The sequence below is a fragment of the Cygnus atratus genome, chromosome 2 (assembly GCF_013377495.2).
Source record: "Cygnus atratus isolate AKBS03 ecotype Queensland, Australia chromosome 2, CAtr_DNAZoo_HiC_assembly, whole genome shotgun sequence".
Taxonomy (NCBI): domain Eukaryota; kingdom Metazoa; phylum Chordata; class Aves; order Anseriformes; family Anatidae; genus Cygnus; species Cygnus atratus.
In genome coordinates this window covers 52,573,078-52,590,185 of record NC_066363.1, presented here as the reverse complement: position 1 = coordinate 52,590,185, position 17,108 = coordinate 52,573,078, and positions in this window count along the sequence as shown.

Sequence of the window (17,108 nt, the reverse complement as noted above, 5' to 3'; positions counted from 1 at the left end):
TTTTAAATTTCTTTAAAGGTATTTTTAATGTATGTGTGCATCAAATTATAGCTAAAGATAATTTGCACTTCAATTATCTTCCCTTCCTGCTAGGTCCTCAGCAGACGAAAAATCCCAGGAAAAATCTTCACTCTGGCTGCTGCCTACCTCACTACGCTCTGACTGATCTTTTGTCCCACTCCAGGAAGTCCCAAGGCTGAAAAGGGTAAGCATGCATGCACATACGTATCTGTATGTACGTATATATACACACAATCGTGGTGAGGGTGAGGAAGGACCGATCTGCTCTGTTTTATGTTCACTGCACCCAGCCCCACTGCCTCCCTCTGGGATCTGCACCTTCCCTTCCCGGCTCGGCCCCATGGGGCAGGACCCAGCTCCTTTCACCACGGTGGTGAACTCTCACCTTGCTCCCTTCCACCCTGAGCACCTTCCCAGTTGCCTCAGCTGCTCCTCACCATCCTGGTACTTGCTGGAGGCCTGCAGGAAAGTTTCAGCAGCTGGCCTTGGCCCAATGGAGAGAAATAGGCCGTTGCAGCTGCTTTCGGGGGAAATGGACAGAATGGAAGCCTTTCCTGGTGTCCTGGTGGCACAAGTAACCTCTGCTCCCTTTCCATTCAGCAGGCCCAGCTGCTGGTCACCACCCAGCTCGGGCCTGGCCATGCCAGCCCCTGGTTTGCCGCAGCTCCTCCTGCGGCCCCGTGCAGACCAGGTTTTGCCTGTGATGAAAGGGCACACGCCCGCAGCTCCTGAAGGGCCGCATCCTGCTCTCCCTGGCCAACAGGGTGGCTGCCATGGCTGAGGTGGTCGTGTGTGGCGGGGAGAGGAAGCCAAGCGATTTTGGAGGCGGATGCTTTCACCTTGCCTGTCCTCAGCTATTTACATCTCTGTGGAGGTTTCCTGGGGAGAAAGAGAACTGGCAGCTTGGTGAGGAGGCAGAGGGAGTGTGTATTGAAGAAACTGGAATAAACAACCAAACCAAAGCATAAGGTCATGATTCAAGCAAATGTGCCAGAGGGAGCACTCTGAGCAGATGATGCTTATTGCTCAATGCAGTCTAAAGTCCAGGCAGCGTGCAAATGCAGCCCAATGGAGCTTTCGTAGAGCTCGGAATGGAGAGGTGCACAGAGAGCAGACCACAGAGGAAGCAGCATGCTCTCCTCTGGAAAGGGGCAATAATGTGTCTACAGTGGCCTGGAAATATTTAGCCATATGACAGATCTCAGTGTTAGCAGCAGCAGTAGCAGCTTTCACAGATTTCTTTATTAGAAAAAATAAATCAGATGATAACTTTGAGTGTGAGATAGCAGGTCAGTCACAATATCTTACAAAAACTGTATTGCAGCTGAAAATGACTGTGGGAAAGTTTCCTAATTAACCCTGTTGGGTTTCTTTGTTTTTTAAGAAGAGAGAAGTAGTTGAACTTCTAGTTTCCTGTGGAAACAAAACTTATGCAATCAGTATTTGTCCCATACCTAATCATTTTTGTAACCCTCTGGCAAATCAGATTTTGACCAAGGTTGAAAAAGAGATAATGTTAGACATAATTATTTTTCTCAAATGTTTCATAAAACTTGGCAGCAGGACAAGGGAGAGGGAGTCAAGTTCCTGCCTTCTCTGAAGAAAAGGCAAGAAGATCCCAGCTGGCCGGCCAGCACCCACGTGCTGACAACCAGAGAGTGTTTTTATAGCTCCAGACTGTCCCAGAGTCTGTCGTCTCTTGGTGGTGACAGTGCCACAGGAGGCACGAGGGAAGCTGGGATTCTTGTGGTGAAGGGGAGGGAGATGTGGGACAAAGGACATGAATCCGTAGGAAATCAGGCTTCGTTAGTTCTGCTGCTCAGGAACAACATGTTTGTCTAACAATAGCTTTCTGCCCAAGCACATGCGTCAGAACCAGATTAGATTTCTATTTGCATACCTCTTTACCTTTCTCAGAAATGCCTCTGGCATAAAGCTCCTCAATTTCTCTTTCTTCCTGAAGGCATGGCTCTCTCCTGAAGAATAACTGTAAAAGTTGCATCTTATTTCCTAATGGATTTATTACTTTGTTTATTTAAAGTCAGATGAACTGGGCTTAACAACAACAGCGAATGTTTTCTGCTTTTTTTTTTAATCCTCTTGGCTCTTCAGAGACAACATAACAGAGGGAAAGCAAATGAGCTGGATGCGATTCCATGTTGTGCATGCACACTGAGAGCAGAACCTGAAGACAGTGCTGTTGTGCAATGTAAACAAGGCATAAATTTGTCCTACAGAACCCTCACAGCCGATGATCTGAGAGGGAAGGAATCCGATGGATTTCTGAAGCATAGGATAAGCCTGCAGCACTGACAGGAAGAACAGGATTTTTTTTGTTTTCTTGTAAACTGAACACATTTTATATGTATTTGTTGAAATAATAATCACACACACACACACAAAAATATTACAGTCACTCTTCAAAGGAATGCTGTACTGTCCAAGGGAGGTTTTAGTCTTCAGGGAGAGAGAATAGGAGCCGTGTTCTTCTTTCAGCCTTATGTCATCTAAGGTCTGTATTACGCTTGTTACAATGATATCAGTGCTTCTAAATTAAAGTAGCGATGCCCACATTCCATGGAGACATGTGTCACAGAAATTCATGTGCTAGTAATTAAAACTGAATTTTCAAACACTGCTTCAGATTCAGACAAGAAGCTTTTTAGGCAGTTGTGCAATGGAGAAGAAAAGAAAACAAGGAAGCTTGAAGCATAGTGGGGGGGCAGCCTTGATACATGACACAGCCACGGACACAATGGGACACCCCGCATGCTGCTGTCACTCCGGCCACGCTGAGGAAAAGCAGTGTTTTCAAAGTGCAGGTTGTGTTTCAGGTGCTGAGCTTTTATGGAAGTCCACCCAGACCCCAGCTGCATGCCCCCCACTGCTAGCTGCTCTGAAAAGCCACTCCTAAGAATAACTGGTCACCTGGAAAGAAAATGAAATGCAATTACAGGGAAGCAGATAGTACATTATTAGATCCTACCACTGGGCTACTCAGCATCCAGCCATTAGTATCATGCCTTTCTGGCCAAAGTATTTGATGCTTCAGGCCAAGAAAGGCACAGAAAGCCCAACAAGCAGTGCTGCACTTGGCAGTGCTACAGGATAGCCCTTCCTGACCTCTCCTGGACATCAGGTTTGTGACAAGAAATACAGAGCCATTACCTTAATTGCAGTCTTAGCAAATGTAATTAATCATCAAATAGTTTTCCAATGTTTGGACAAATCCTGTCTCCGTGTTTTTCTGCCTTGAGTTCCTCCCACAGCAGTAAACTGCGTGAGCTGACAAAAGGCAGAAAGCGCTACCGCTTGTGTCCCAGGGGTGCTATGACTTGATGATATCCAACCTCCTCTTTAGCAGCTGACCTAATTCCTTCTGTTGTTGTACTCCAAGGTGTCCTGGACAAAAAGAAAAAAAAAAAGAAGAAAAAAAAGTCTTTTGTTCATGGTACATTGTTGTTTTAACATAGTGGTGTGTGTCTGGTGGAGAAACTGAGGATCCTAATTTTAAGGCTTTCCAACTTTGTTTGCCTTGTGTTTACGTGTTCTGAGGCTAAAATAAAGCTTGTGCTGCACGTGTATGGCAACTAATGAATTAGCTCCAGCCATCAGCTTAACTGCGAGTGCCAAAACAAATGCATCGGCACGCTTACAACTTAGCAGTTTGGACCCACTTTCCAAACAAACACCTCGAGTGTTTCACCACACACTTGCCAATGGTGTGGCCGTGTGAACCCTAGGCTGAGCCAAGGGGACCCTGTGAGAAGCAGCACCTCACCCTGAGCCGTGGCAGAGGGGATGGATGTGGTTCATCCCATGCTATTTCTGCAGGAACTTGCTGTAGTCTGTCAACATTTGCTCAGTCGCACCTAGTCAAACTGGTTTGCATTGTTTCCTGCCTCATCGTTTGTAAGTAATCTTTTTTTTTTTTTAAAAAAAAATTTGCTGGTGCTCACAGGTGTGCTTGGATTGTTTATAGAAAGTACCAAGGTGAAAAAAAGTAACATGCTTTGGAGGCCTCATCCAGAGTTCAGGTTTAACTGCTGGAAATCATTTTCTTTGGGTATACGTTCATTTAAACTACTAATACATACAGCTGAGTGTAGCACGGTGCTGCAGGGTCCTCTCAGCCCTTCCCCACACGGCTCAAGTGCCTGCACTTTTCTGTCCCAGCATGTGCCCAGTGAGAAATCAGAAGGTGGTTTTGCAATGAGTCTTTGAACAGCACCGGCTGAAACCTTTCCCCTCACTCACATGGCGAGGAAGGCTGGCTTGCAGCGATCTTTAAGCCGGGAATGCAAACTCTGGGGAGATGAGGCCTCTCGAATAGCGGTGACGGCAGCCCTAATTTAGGGTAAAGCACTCCAGGACTAAGCAAATGGCACACCAGAGGGAGAAAGAGGTCTGGAAGGAGTCTGCAGAAACTGTGGATGAGTAACCAAGGTTATTGTGCTAATGAGATTATGTTTTGCTTTGAGATCTGCTCCTGTAGGGAGAGACTGAGTCACTTTGTCTTGGCTTCTGTCACGGGGAGGAGGAGGCTTGGATTTATTTGTAATGCCCAAAATAGTTGTACAGCCCGCAGCCAGCCTCGGTTCCCTGCCCCCCCCACCCCCCCAAACAGCTAGATGCAAAAGTTATGGGGAACTTTTCCCTTTATCCTCCTCTCTACCACAGGCCAAGCCTCTTCAGACCTCCCTCACACCCAGGTAGCACCCAGAACTTCCCCAGGCTTTTTTTGGCTTCTCCAGAGCTGTTTGGCAGCATCACTTTTCCTTTAGGGTCCAGCCTGGGGAAGCAGCTGATAGCACCAAATATAGCATTTTGTATCCGTAGGAATGCGTATAGTATGTATCCTGTCACACTGATATATCACGCAATGGGAATAGCCTGCTCGAAGTCCTGTTTATGCTGTTTTACCAGCCTCCCTAATAGGAGGCTCATGGTGTTTTAACTACATTGATGCAGCTGCAGCACATGCGTAGTTGTCTGTGTAAAAACAGGATGAGAAAAAATCCCCTAGGTAAGAGAAATTTTGCTGGCCAGCTTTAGAAAAACCTTCACATGCATAACTTTTGTTTCAGGTGTCCTGCTGTTCTCTGTATGTGAGAGAAGCCCTCGTTTGTCCTGGGCTGATTAGTCATTTGACAAGTAAGCGTGTTTACTCATAAAGCAACCTATCTAGCTGCATGCGTGACTGGACTGAGCAACCACATCATTATATTTCTGTAACTCCAGCCTGCTCTGCTGCACCCCTTTCCTCGCATGGGTTTGTTTTATCCTCTGCTGCCTGTCATGCCCATCACTCAGACTGTGCTCTGCTGGCACAAAGCACGGTGCCCAAGGTGCTGTTTGATCACACATATGTTTGCTATTGATATGTTTTAGAGCTCATTCGTTCTGCGCCAAATTCAGAGGTGGTATTGATTTAAAAAAAAAAATTAAAAAGAAAATAAAAACTCATCTTCAAGTGTATCCAAACTTGTATTCAGGCTCACTCATTTCTTTGAATATTAGGTAGAAATATCACTAGTCTCTGTGGTTATGCCCCCTCAAATATGTGCACTCATGAAGATTATAATAGAGGTGGCAGAGCTACAGCTAAATAGTATCAGGCTCTGGGGCTCCAAACTTGCAAAATGTCTTTGTTTAAATTGGCATTAACAGAGCGACACACAACAGCACAGTTCAGAGGATGAAGCCCTATATTAGAAAGTGCTAGGCAGAAATTTAGACAGCCTGTGGAATTGCTGGACTGGGCAAAAAAAAGTGGTTAGCATGGTAAGTCTCTCATCTATTTTTTTCTTTCCTCAGTACAGTGCAACCACAATTTCTTTCCCACATATCGTCCTTAAAATATTTTAATATTTGTTTCAGTGTGCTCCAGGCAGTTGATATGTCCTTTCCTATATTTGTGATTGCTTGACTTTCATCAGCTTGTTTATCTGTTCATTGCACTTTTTATTCCCATAGTGGAAAAACAACAACAACAACAAAACATTTTTTTTCAGTTTTATCAAATAATTCTTTAATTGCTGGTAGGCATTTTTTCTTTCTTTATAGGCTGCTGAATTAGGAGTTAACTCCAGTTTCCCCTCTAGTTTCATCAAGTTTACCTGAAAGAGGGAGGGTGGAGGGGGAAAATAGCTTGTCCAAGTTTTACGATAGGTATTATAGCTTTTCAAGCAGAATGGAAAGACGTATGAAACAAGGAGTGTCAACAAATTTCACAAGGATTAATGTTTGCATCACTGATAAAGCAGAAGAAGAAACATATGACATGATAAGAGGTAAAAGTGATCAGGAGAGGGTGGGACTGTGAAGAAGGAAAAAAATGAAAACTTGATATTGTGACAGGAGAAGGAGTTAGAGGAAGGATTTAAATAGGTGAGAAATGGGAAAGAATAATTGTGTTGACTTTCCGTTTGTGTTAGAGGGGGATGGGGCAATTATGGATGTAGGGGAAATGAAAAGGGAGGGAATGTGCAATAATGCTGAGACTTTCAGAGAGAAGGTTGCAAAACTTGAACTTGGTCCAGATGCCTCTGGGTAGGACTAGCTTTGATTAGTCCAGGCAACGAGGTAGCACAAAAGGAAGGACAACGCTTATAAACAGAGTAGGGGGACTGGAGTAACACTTCAGGGGGCTAATCTGAAGTTCAGCAGCAGCTATGGGAAAGACAAACTGGCAAGGATTCTTTCCTCAAGAAGAAGATATAGTGGGTAAAATGTAGAACTGGATGGATGAAGAGATCAAGATAAGCATACATGTCATTGATGGAGAATACTGCCAACATAACTAGGTATTGATCCACAGGTAGAAACAGAAGAGTGAAAGGCTGGTTAGATTTCCATGGCAAATGAGACTGGAAAAGGAAGCCTCAGCTGTCAAAAGGGAGAAGTGAGGATGGAGTTGTGAAAGCCAAGGAGAGAGTGTTGAGAGGAAAGATAAAGTTGGCAGAAAGTCGACAAAAGTAAGAGACACCGACCAGTGAAAATATAAAGAGAGACCATGTCGTTCAAAGAAGCAGAAGTCACAAGAGCGATTTCAGTGCCACAACGAGGCAGGTACCAAAACATCAGACATGCAAGACAGAGCAGAAAGGAGGTCTGGAAGTACACACTGTACATGAGTTGGGGTAATAGTTTTGGAGAGATGAGCCAAGAAGGTGAATAAATGCTGTGCATATTGAGAATAATGATGTGCACTTCAGAGGAGAATTAGTGGAAGCTCTTAAGGACAGAGGGAACATGAAAAACTTAGAGAAGCGTTGAGTGTGAAAAGATGAAAGGTGGTGTGAGTCTTAATATCTCTAGGAATTAGTCTATAGAGCCTTGCACTGCAGAAGGGGGTTAGTCATAGGAGAAAGAACATACCAACAAGGGTAGGGAAGAAGTTTTCAGAGACTTTTCTTTCCAGTATCTGAAACCCAATGAATGAATGCACATACATGCTTTAGCTTCAAAGCTGTTTTTCAGACAAGCAAGATGGAAGAGAAGGAGAGAGTTAAGAGAAAGGAAGGAAAGATTTTAGTAGAAGAACATGGAACCATCTCATTAGCCTAATTGGCATCATTTATCCTTTGCTACAGCATCACCAAATTCTCCGTCTCCACTACTGAAAGTCTCTGTAATGAAAAGGGGATTCAGGTCACTTGACAGACAGGCTGATGTACCTGCTGACTTCTAAGCTTATGCCTGTGTCTCTTTTGTCAAGGATGAGAAGCAAGGGGAGGAAAAAAAAAAAAAAAGCAGTTTTCAAAGTCAGGGTCAGCAGAGACAAGTACATTTGCATTTTGGTTTATTAATGTGGGTTAGCTCAGCAGGCAAAGCCTAGCATGCTGATAAAAGATTTCATAACAGGAAAAATAGGGTCAGTGACTGCAAATATTCCCCCTCCCCCTCCCCCCCCCCCCCCCCCCCAAAGTAAATGAAGCACTATTGGGTAGGGGCTGGGCTGGCGGGTGTGGAGAGGTGGCAATGTTCCATTTCAGCCAGGACATAAAGATGTAGGCTGGGCCTAAATGGCTCTGACTGTTTCACTGCAGAAAAGTGATGACAAAGAGATGGAATGAGGCCCTGTCTATCGCAGAGGCCAGGTCCCAGGTGGTGATGTTCAGCTCCTGCTCTATGGGGTCCATGCGTTCTCATGCTCCGTTCCATCTGAGCAGTTCGCAGTGCTCTGTCCCTGGTTTCTCGCACAGAAACCTGTGTGGATATGAGACTTTTTACAGCATGGCTCCTGTAAGCTCCCAAAATATAACTGGCCCTGCCCTTGCCCCATTAGCTCCAACACAGATTTTGTCCCTCTGCTCCTATAAAATAACACAGAGTTTACATGAGTGCATCTCTTCACGGATGAATGGCAGTGGAAGCAATGGGGCGAACACGCATTTGAAGAGTGTTAGCAGCGATCACACCCTACCTGGGCAGCTCAAGGAATATAAATATATGTGCAGAATAATAATTATTTACATGCTTTCCCCTGCCTGAGTCTTCTGAGGTTTTTTTGGGCTGGGGTCAGAGACTTTTAAGCTTTCTGCTGTCCACCAAGTTATATGGAACTACTTCTTGTTCTTCTTCTTGCTCTTGTTCCTCTTCTTTAGTTGTGGATTGGATCTTGCAGCTGAACTGATGTGCTGTGTTTTTTCCGTGTCCCTTCTCAAGCTTTCCATGCCTCCTGAGTGCAGGTCCTGGAGGAACTGGGCAGCTCAGCAGACCTGACCCAATTGTTTTCTGCTGCCAGAAGGGACAATCCCGCTCCACCTCCTTCCCAGCCGTGCACCCCTGCAGCTTCCCTTCCCATGGCACTGGAGCTTATCTCATGTCACAGCAAGCACTTTAGGGGAGCCTGAACTAGCAGAAAGGTAACTCCACTGAAGAGGATGAGTAGTATTCTTTCTGGATGTGAAGCTGTCCCACCATGGGATCGCATAAGCACAGCCTGGGGGGGAGGTGGGACTGCCCCGTTTGGTGTCAGTTTGTAGACTGGCTTGGTTGTATCAGTGCTCTGCACCCCCAGCACTGAAGCATCCACATTATAGAATCATGGAATGGTTTGGGTTGGAAGGGACCTTAGAGATCATCTAATTACAGCCTACCTGGTCTGTGCTCCACATCGGAGAAAATTCTTCTGTTCCTGACTCCTGACTGCCAGGCAAACTTGGCTGGACTTCTTCAGCCTCTGGCTATCTGACTTTCCAATGATGTTCCCATTTTGAATGGGGATGGTTGAGTTATAATAACTCCCTGCTTTCTCATCTCTGGAAAGCAGGTGGCATGACCCTGGCACTTCAGCTTTTCATCCACCAAGACCTTCAGTAACTCAGTGATTTCTTTCCTTCTGCAAAATACAAAAATTACATACAGACACTGTCCCCAAACTGTCATGGTGAAACACCTATAACCTGACCCTGAGAACATGTTACTTTTACCTGATTATATTGGCTCTGGTAGCAGAACCACAGGACAGAGATAAGCGGGTAGTGAATTGAGATTAATTTATGCCTATTTTGTAGTGAGACTGACATATGTTTCAGTTTCAAGCATTGAAATGAAAATATTTAAGCTATGCCATATTTTGTATTTCAATTTATTGATATAAATGATGTAAGTTTTTTTTTTATCCTTTGAATTTGCAGAACAAAGTTCACTCAGAAAACTTTTGGCACTTTCTACCATAGCTTGCAGTACATTGGTAGTGTGTGTGCGTGTGCACATCTTGCCTGTTTCTTTTCCTTTATGCTTTATCTGTTGGCATGCAGCTAAATCCAAACTTCAGCAACCTGCTCCCAGGGCTAAATTGCCAATCTACTGTCTTCTGACTGTAATTTTTTTTTTTTTTTAATTTTGTGGACCCTGTCTCTGTAATCCTAAACAAGAGAGGTTAAAAGTAGACCAGTATTGCACAGTCCTTCACAATATATTTTTATCCTGCATGAGCATGATCATTTTACTTAGATCCAATGTACATTTAAGCTAGCAAATCTAATGGAATATCTAAGAAATGAGAACAACTATTTTGTCTTCAGATCTGATAACTAAAACCTAATCTGTCAAACTAAAGACATTTTATTACGTTGACTCATACCATAGTGCTGCAATGCCTGAAACACACAACTACATCTACAGTCCTTTGATTTGTTTTTGGCCAAACTTTAAAAAGTAGAATAAAATTTTCTGGGTGAACAAATGTGCGTACAGAAAACTTGTATTGCTGAGTATGTTTCTAAACATAGCGCTGTATGGTCACTGTGAAAGGAAAACAGGCAACTATTCATTAATTCCCATTTTATCTCAGTTTGTTTACCTAGAGAGATACTGGTATCCCTGAAGAAAGGAGCCTCCGCCTCCTCCTCCTCCTCGAGGAAGTTACACTGTGTTGTGTCCCACAGGAAACCCTGGCCTATGGAGTCTCTGCAGCATAGCAAAGTGGATGTATCTCGGACCACTGCAGAAATTTGTTGAGTGACCAATTGGACATGTTTTTCACAGGACCAGTGGAACATTTAAACAGTGGTCTGCCCAGGAACTGCTGCACACCCTGTGGCCAGCTCAGCAGGTGCTTTGCTGAATTGGTCAAAAGGCAAGACAAGAAGTGGCATAAAGTGCCTTCCAACCCCTGCTTGCAGAGTGCCCAAGTTGCAGGGTATCTAAGCAAAGCTGATTTGTGGTAGTAGACTTATGAGCCATCTCTTTAGATTATTGAGAAGACTAAGGGGGAACTTGATGTCAGACAGCAGGTTGTGCAGGGTCTTCATTGCAAGATGAAGACATAGCTGAATCCCATTGCGGGAAGTGAAAACTAGAAATAAGGTAGATGGTGTAGTTCAGGTTAAAGATCAATTAACTTCATCACGATATTGTTCTTGGATCATATTCTGGCTTAACAGCCATAGAAGCACTCTTAATTACTATGGCAAAAGTATAATGAAATATGTGCATAAATAATTGCGCTGATATACCACGTATATAGAATCACAGAATCATTAAGGTTGGAAAAGACCTCCAAGATCATCTGGTCTAACCATTCCCTTACCACCAATATCACCCATTAAACCATGTCCCTAAGCACCACGTCCAACCTTTCCTTGAACACCCCCAGGGATGGTGACCCCACCACCTCCCTGGGCAACCCGTTCCAATGTCTGACTGCTCTTTCTGAGAAGAAATGTCTCCTCATTTCCAACCTGAACCTCCCCGGCGCAATTTGAGGCCATTCCCTCTAGTCCTATCGTTAGTTATCTGTGAGAAGAGGCCAACCCCCAGCTCCCCACACCTTCCTTTCAGGTAGTTGTAGAGAGCAATAAAGTCTCCGCTGAGCCTCCTCTTCTCCAGGCTAAACAACCCCAGTTCCCTCAGCTGCTCCTCACAGGACTTGTGTTCCAGACCCTTCACCAGCCTCTTAGCCCTTCTCTGGACACGTTCCTGAGCCTCGATGTCCTTCTTGTAGTGAGGGGCGCAAAACTGAACACAGTACTCAAGGTGTGACCTTATCAGAGCAGAGTACAGGGGGACAATCAATTCCCTGGTCCTTCCTGCTGGCTACACCATTCCTGATCTAAGCCAGGATGCCGTTGGCCTTCTTGGCCACCTGGGCACACTGCCAGCTCATATTCAGGCACTGCTGTCTCATGTTCAGGCCCAAATGCACTTAGGCCAGCTCAGAGAGCTCATGAGGGCTGACCAGGTCATCTGCAGTTGAATAGCCCTTAGGGAGGATCATGCAGGGCTGCTACAGGCAACTCCAGGAGAGGCTGGTTGTGGCATTCCCAAAAGCATGACTGATCCATATTCCCTCCTGTGCTACCTGTTCCTCCTTAGCCCATGAAACAACACATTACGCTTCTTCAAATTCCAACTCAGCACTGGATTCAGAGGTCATCTGTGTCATTAAGGGAAAAAAAATAAAAATATATTCCTGTGCTTCTCTCCCATTGAAGTCAACGGGATTTCAGACTGCCTGAAGACAAACACAGACTTCAGTCTTTTCTGAATGCAGCCAAGTAGCCTGCTGATGGTAAAGAGCCGGTAGGGATCTCTTTTCTGCGTGTTTGACTTCACTCCAGCTTATTTCATGTTGCCTGTTTAGACGCTAAGTGCTTTACAGCGCAAACTGTCATTTCTATGGACGTAGTGTTTAGCACAGCTGAAGCCTGTCTTGATTGGGAGCTCTGGATGCAACTTGAATGCAGATAATAGAAACTTGCAATCAGACTTGAATTAATGCTTCATCTCCCATGCTGTATAGTTTGACATCAGCGCTGCTTTATCACTGCAAGCATTCACAAAAGCTGCAGTCAGTCTGAGAGGACTCACCAAATGCTGTTGTAGAAGCATTTTGTGCTTTGTCTTGTAGCAAACATTTCCAGAACTGGACTGTTTCTTTTCCACAATGCATTGCAAATTAAGACCACACATATTTTATGTGCTCAGAGAAGAGCAAAAGAAATCAACATTTGCTGAACAAATTAATCGGAGTTTAGTTAAGGACTAAAAATAAGAAATACGAAGACTTTTAGCATATGCGGGCAGTCACTACATCCTTGGGTAACTGCCTTTCCTCGTCTGCCTGTGCATGGCTCTAGTTGCTAGCGGATCCTGGTTGAAATTCAAATCAGTTTCAGCATCGCTGCCGTCTCCTCTAATTGACTCCGTTGGCACAGCCAGCTGGTGGGAGGGACAGAGGAGCAAAGCAGGCAGAAAGGACCAGACGATTTCTGGCATATGCTGGGCTGCGCAGCAAAGTGCTGTGGACGTGGGGGTCTGGCACTGCACAAATGTCAGGGATTCCCCGCACCCTGCCAGGAAACCAGGAGGAACTATCCTTTTTTTTTTTTTCTTTTTTTTTTCTTTGTTTTTTTTTTTAACATCAGAAGCGTTAGGCCCAGGCGGTGGTTTATAACCACAGTGAGGAGAGCAGTGCAGCAGAGGAAGCTCGTGGAAAAATTCTGGCTGACTCATCCATAACTCATCTGGCAGCCTGGGAAGCGTGCGCGCTGCAGTGGGACCATGGGCACCCTGCAAGGGGACAGCCCCGCTGCCCGGCCACCAGGCGGGCAGATCCCAGCCCTCTCCACCCCTCTGGGGCCACACAAGCATCTTCCTGTTCGTGTGTGTGGTGTCAGCTCAGCTCTGGTTTACCTATTCCTGGCTGGGCTGAATTTCCAGGGGCTCCTGGCACAGGGCTGACCAAACCCTAATGATGTTCTCGTGCAGAACCCAGAAAGTAGGCGGCTGCAACCAAAGGCAAAGTAGTTTTTAAGCCTGACCTTCAGTTTGGAGGTAGCTAAGCAACATATTCATTTCAGTCACCTGATTAGGTTATTTTAAAGGTATGGCTGGCCTGAAGAAACTAGTAAAAGGTCTTGCAGGCTGTTTGGAAGAAAAGCAGAAGCGGGCTGAATATCAGTCCGTCTGTGACTTGCAGATGTGTGCAGTAGCCTAAACACTGGGGAGTTTGCAAGGAAAGCCTAAGGAAAAGAACAGTGAGAAGTAGTCAGGAAAAAAGAGCCTAGAGAAATGAAAGTAGATGTAGATTATGTGATCTCCATGCATACTGACTCCTTCAGAACTGCTTCCTCTGATTTTCCAAAAGGTGGAACAAAGTCCGGAGTACTCAAGATACCAGAGGTGCAAAATAAGCTTGCAGGAGATGTGTGTACCAGCCATTAGTCCTGAGATCTCAATCGTATGAGCTGTGGGTCAGCCACACCACCAGGCAGGTGGGAGAGCTGAGGAGCACATGTACATACACAGACGTGATGGCCCAGGGATGCCCAGCTGCACTACAGATGCCCCAAGATTTCTGTAGATCAAGAGGGCTATGTACCATAACACATGCCGCAGCTTATAACTTCCACCTGAATGCTCTATCGATGACAGCATGGAATAATTTGACAAAATAAGACTCATAACTTGTTAGCAAGCGCACAGAAGTGAAAACCAATCCATTACATTCAGAGTCTGCAAACGTACATTTATTCTATATCCAAAAGCTGTGTTTCAGGAAATCACCATCTTTCTGTAGACATTGTTGCTATCCTAGATGATAAAAAAGAAAAAAAAAAAGAAGAAAAAAAAAGAAAAAAAAAAGAAAAAAAAAAGAGAGACACAACATAGAGACATAATCCAGAAAATGTAGCGAGTTTTAATAATATTAAAATACTGCCTTGCCAAAGTTTCTTCACTACATGATGCTGTTTAATCTCACATATACTTTCATGGTGTTTTCTTGTCCTAAATCTATTTACTTCCCCATATTTCAGTGTGTTATTTCTGTCTTCATCTCATGTGCTGCCACTGTTCCCGAGTACATACCATTGCACAATTCTCTGTATTATTTATTTTGAGGCAGCTTCTGGGATAAAGAATTAGTCCTGGGATTTATCCACAGCCTTGACGCTGGCCAGCCGGGTGAGTTCTGGCCGAGTCGCTGCACCTCTTCACTACTGTCTTCCCAGCAGAAAGAGCAGGAAAATAACTCCTCTGTTTTGAAAGCACATGGGTTTCTGCAGAAGTGCTATATAATAGGGGTTGTGGGAATTCCATTTAGCACTATGCTTTCACTGATGTGCTAGACTTGCATACTGAATTTTCCTTTTTTACAGATCAAAACCTAAAGACAAGTACTGCTGAAGTGCCCACTAAGGTATAGCAGAACTGGTGAAAACAGTCACTGAGCGTGTCTCTTCTTCAGCCTGTTCCAAACCGGACATCTGTGACCCACTTGGAACAGGTACAACCAGTGCAGACGTGGTCATCAGTTCTGATTTTGGTTTTCTCCAGGTGGCCTCGGAGGGAAGGAATGCACCCTTTTTTTATGCCTGCAGCCCCGTGGGGCAGGGGTGCTGCTGGGGCTGCAGCAGCCCTAGGACGTGGTAGGAAGGAGCTGCCTGCCTTTGTGAGGAAAGCCAGGGCGGCCTGCCTCACGCTCTGATGCTTGCTTTTTGGTCCTGTCCGAGAGTGCACTGAACTCTGCACAGAGAGCCTGTCAGGCTAGGGAAGTTTCCTGTAACCTCTGCATTGGCAGAAAATACCCAGCAGCCAGATTAAATCTGCCTCGCAGTGACTTTCATGTCATCAGAGGGAGGAGGCTCAAAAGAGATGCAAGCGCAAAGGCCAAATAGTTGTGCTAGACATGCACGGGTGCATTTTAAAAGATGTTTCCTGTTTCACCCTTCTGCATGACCTTCTCTTAAAAAAAAAACACCCACATAATTCAAATCAGTATGAAATGCATTTTCTTAAATAGTGTCAACTACAGGAAAGGTTCTGTAACATCTGTAACCATGATACACTTATTACTCTACAAGAGTACTTACGGTATGTTATCTCTGAAGTTTTGGAGTTCACATAGACATTAAAAACGTCCCCAATGGGGGGATTAGTCAAATTACTACTGGCTTGCCTTTTCTTTATTAACTCATGTTTATTTCCTCAGTCTCACACTGCATAATTCAAACATTATGTGCCCCTTAATTAGCGAGCATCTCCACTCCTGTTCCTCAGTACGGGCACTTACTTTGCACCCCAATGTAAGTTTGCCTTGCCAGTGAGATTGCAAGGGAGTTCAAGATCCTACTAACACAAACTAGGCTGGAGGAACAGGACTAGGGCTTTTGGAGCTGCTAGTCAGAGATTTTTGCAGCATGAGAGCTGATGCTTTGTCCATCGTCCAAGCCCCAGTAAACAAAGGCAAAACTGTGCAGTGCCCAACATTTTGATCAAGAATTTTTCTCATGCATCTGTTGACTTCGTAACTGAAGTACTGTTGATCAAACTGTTTTTCTTACTGCTTTGTAATTGCAGGAAGAAAGCGTGTAAGTGGATTGGAATTAGGCACCACAACAATGACTGTAACCCTCATTTAAGGCACAGGATATGAGATAGAGGAATCCAATGGGAGCCAGCTGAGGAAAGCTCTTTTGCGAGGCACTCAGGTTCCCCAAGGAGGACTTTATCCAACCCTTGAAACTTCGTGGGGCTGTCTCTTCCAATAGAGCTACACCTGTAGTATAGGCACAGTGCAGACATTTTACCACAGCCAAACCATGTGCAGCTTGAGTGCACGTCGCTACGTTCTTGGCATCGCTGAGGGAGCATGAAGTAGAGAATTTTTTGTGTGTATGTGTTTGTAAAAGGCAGAGGACTGAATGTTCATCCCCACTGAGGATCCAAAATAAATATATTGTGGTAACGACCTTCAGGATGTGGAAGAGAATGTTATGGCACTTAATGGAAGTAAACAAATAGAATGACAATTCAGGCCTTGTAAATTTGGCAATGTCTTTAAATTCAACACAGTAGTAGTAGCTACCTGGCCCCCTCCTACCATGCTTTGGCACCAGCACTGGGGGCACACTGCATAGCGTTTCCTTTCTTCCCAGTTAAAAATTAAAAGGTCATTCTTGAACACACTAAGAAACTATACAGGGTTTTGAAAAAATGCAGTGCTAATTCTAGTTGTATACAATCCTTCTTTCACCCCTTCCTACCATCCCCTGCTTCTAGGACACATAGCAAAAGGAAGAAGAGTTATCTTTCAGGTGGTGTTGGTGTCCCTCTCCAGTACCTCGAAAACGTGTTGTCGGGTGTTTCATCGTTAGCAGTCATTTCGTCAGAAACATGGAGAACTCCTGGCTGCCAGAGCCACAAAATGTAAGCTCAGATAACCATCACCTGGCACTTCTTCCCGGCCAGTTTTTAACTATTTAAAAATGTGTAACGCATGCTTTCACATGCATTTGTTACCAGCCACTCATTAACGAGGAACGATGAGTTCCTCATTACAGCAGGGGGTCCTCAACTTTTCCTGCATTGTTGCCCCTCTGATGTTTGCTGGTTTTGCATTCCAGTTCAAATCCATCCTGCCTGAGCCAATCCCAAGCTGTCAGCACACACCTGACCAAGAAACATTTAAAAGATTTGTATGGCTGCGCCTATACTCTCTGTGGGCAGGCGTCATTATAATACTTCCTTTTCCTGCATTTTTCACTGTGATTCAATATTAATTCTGTATATAAGAGCATGCCACTTTAATTAGGGATCGTGCTTGCATTTAAATTGATAAAGGATTTGTATTA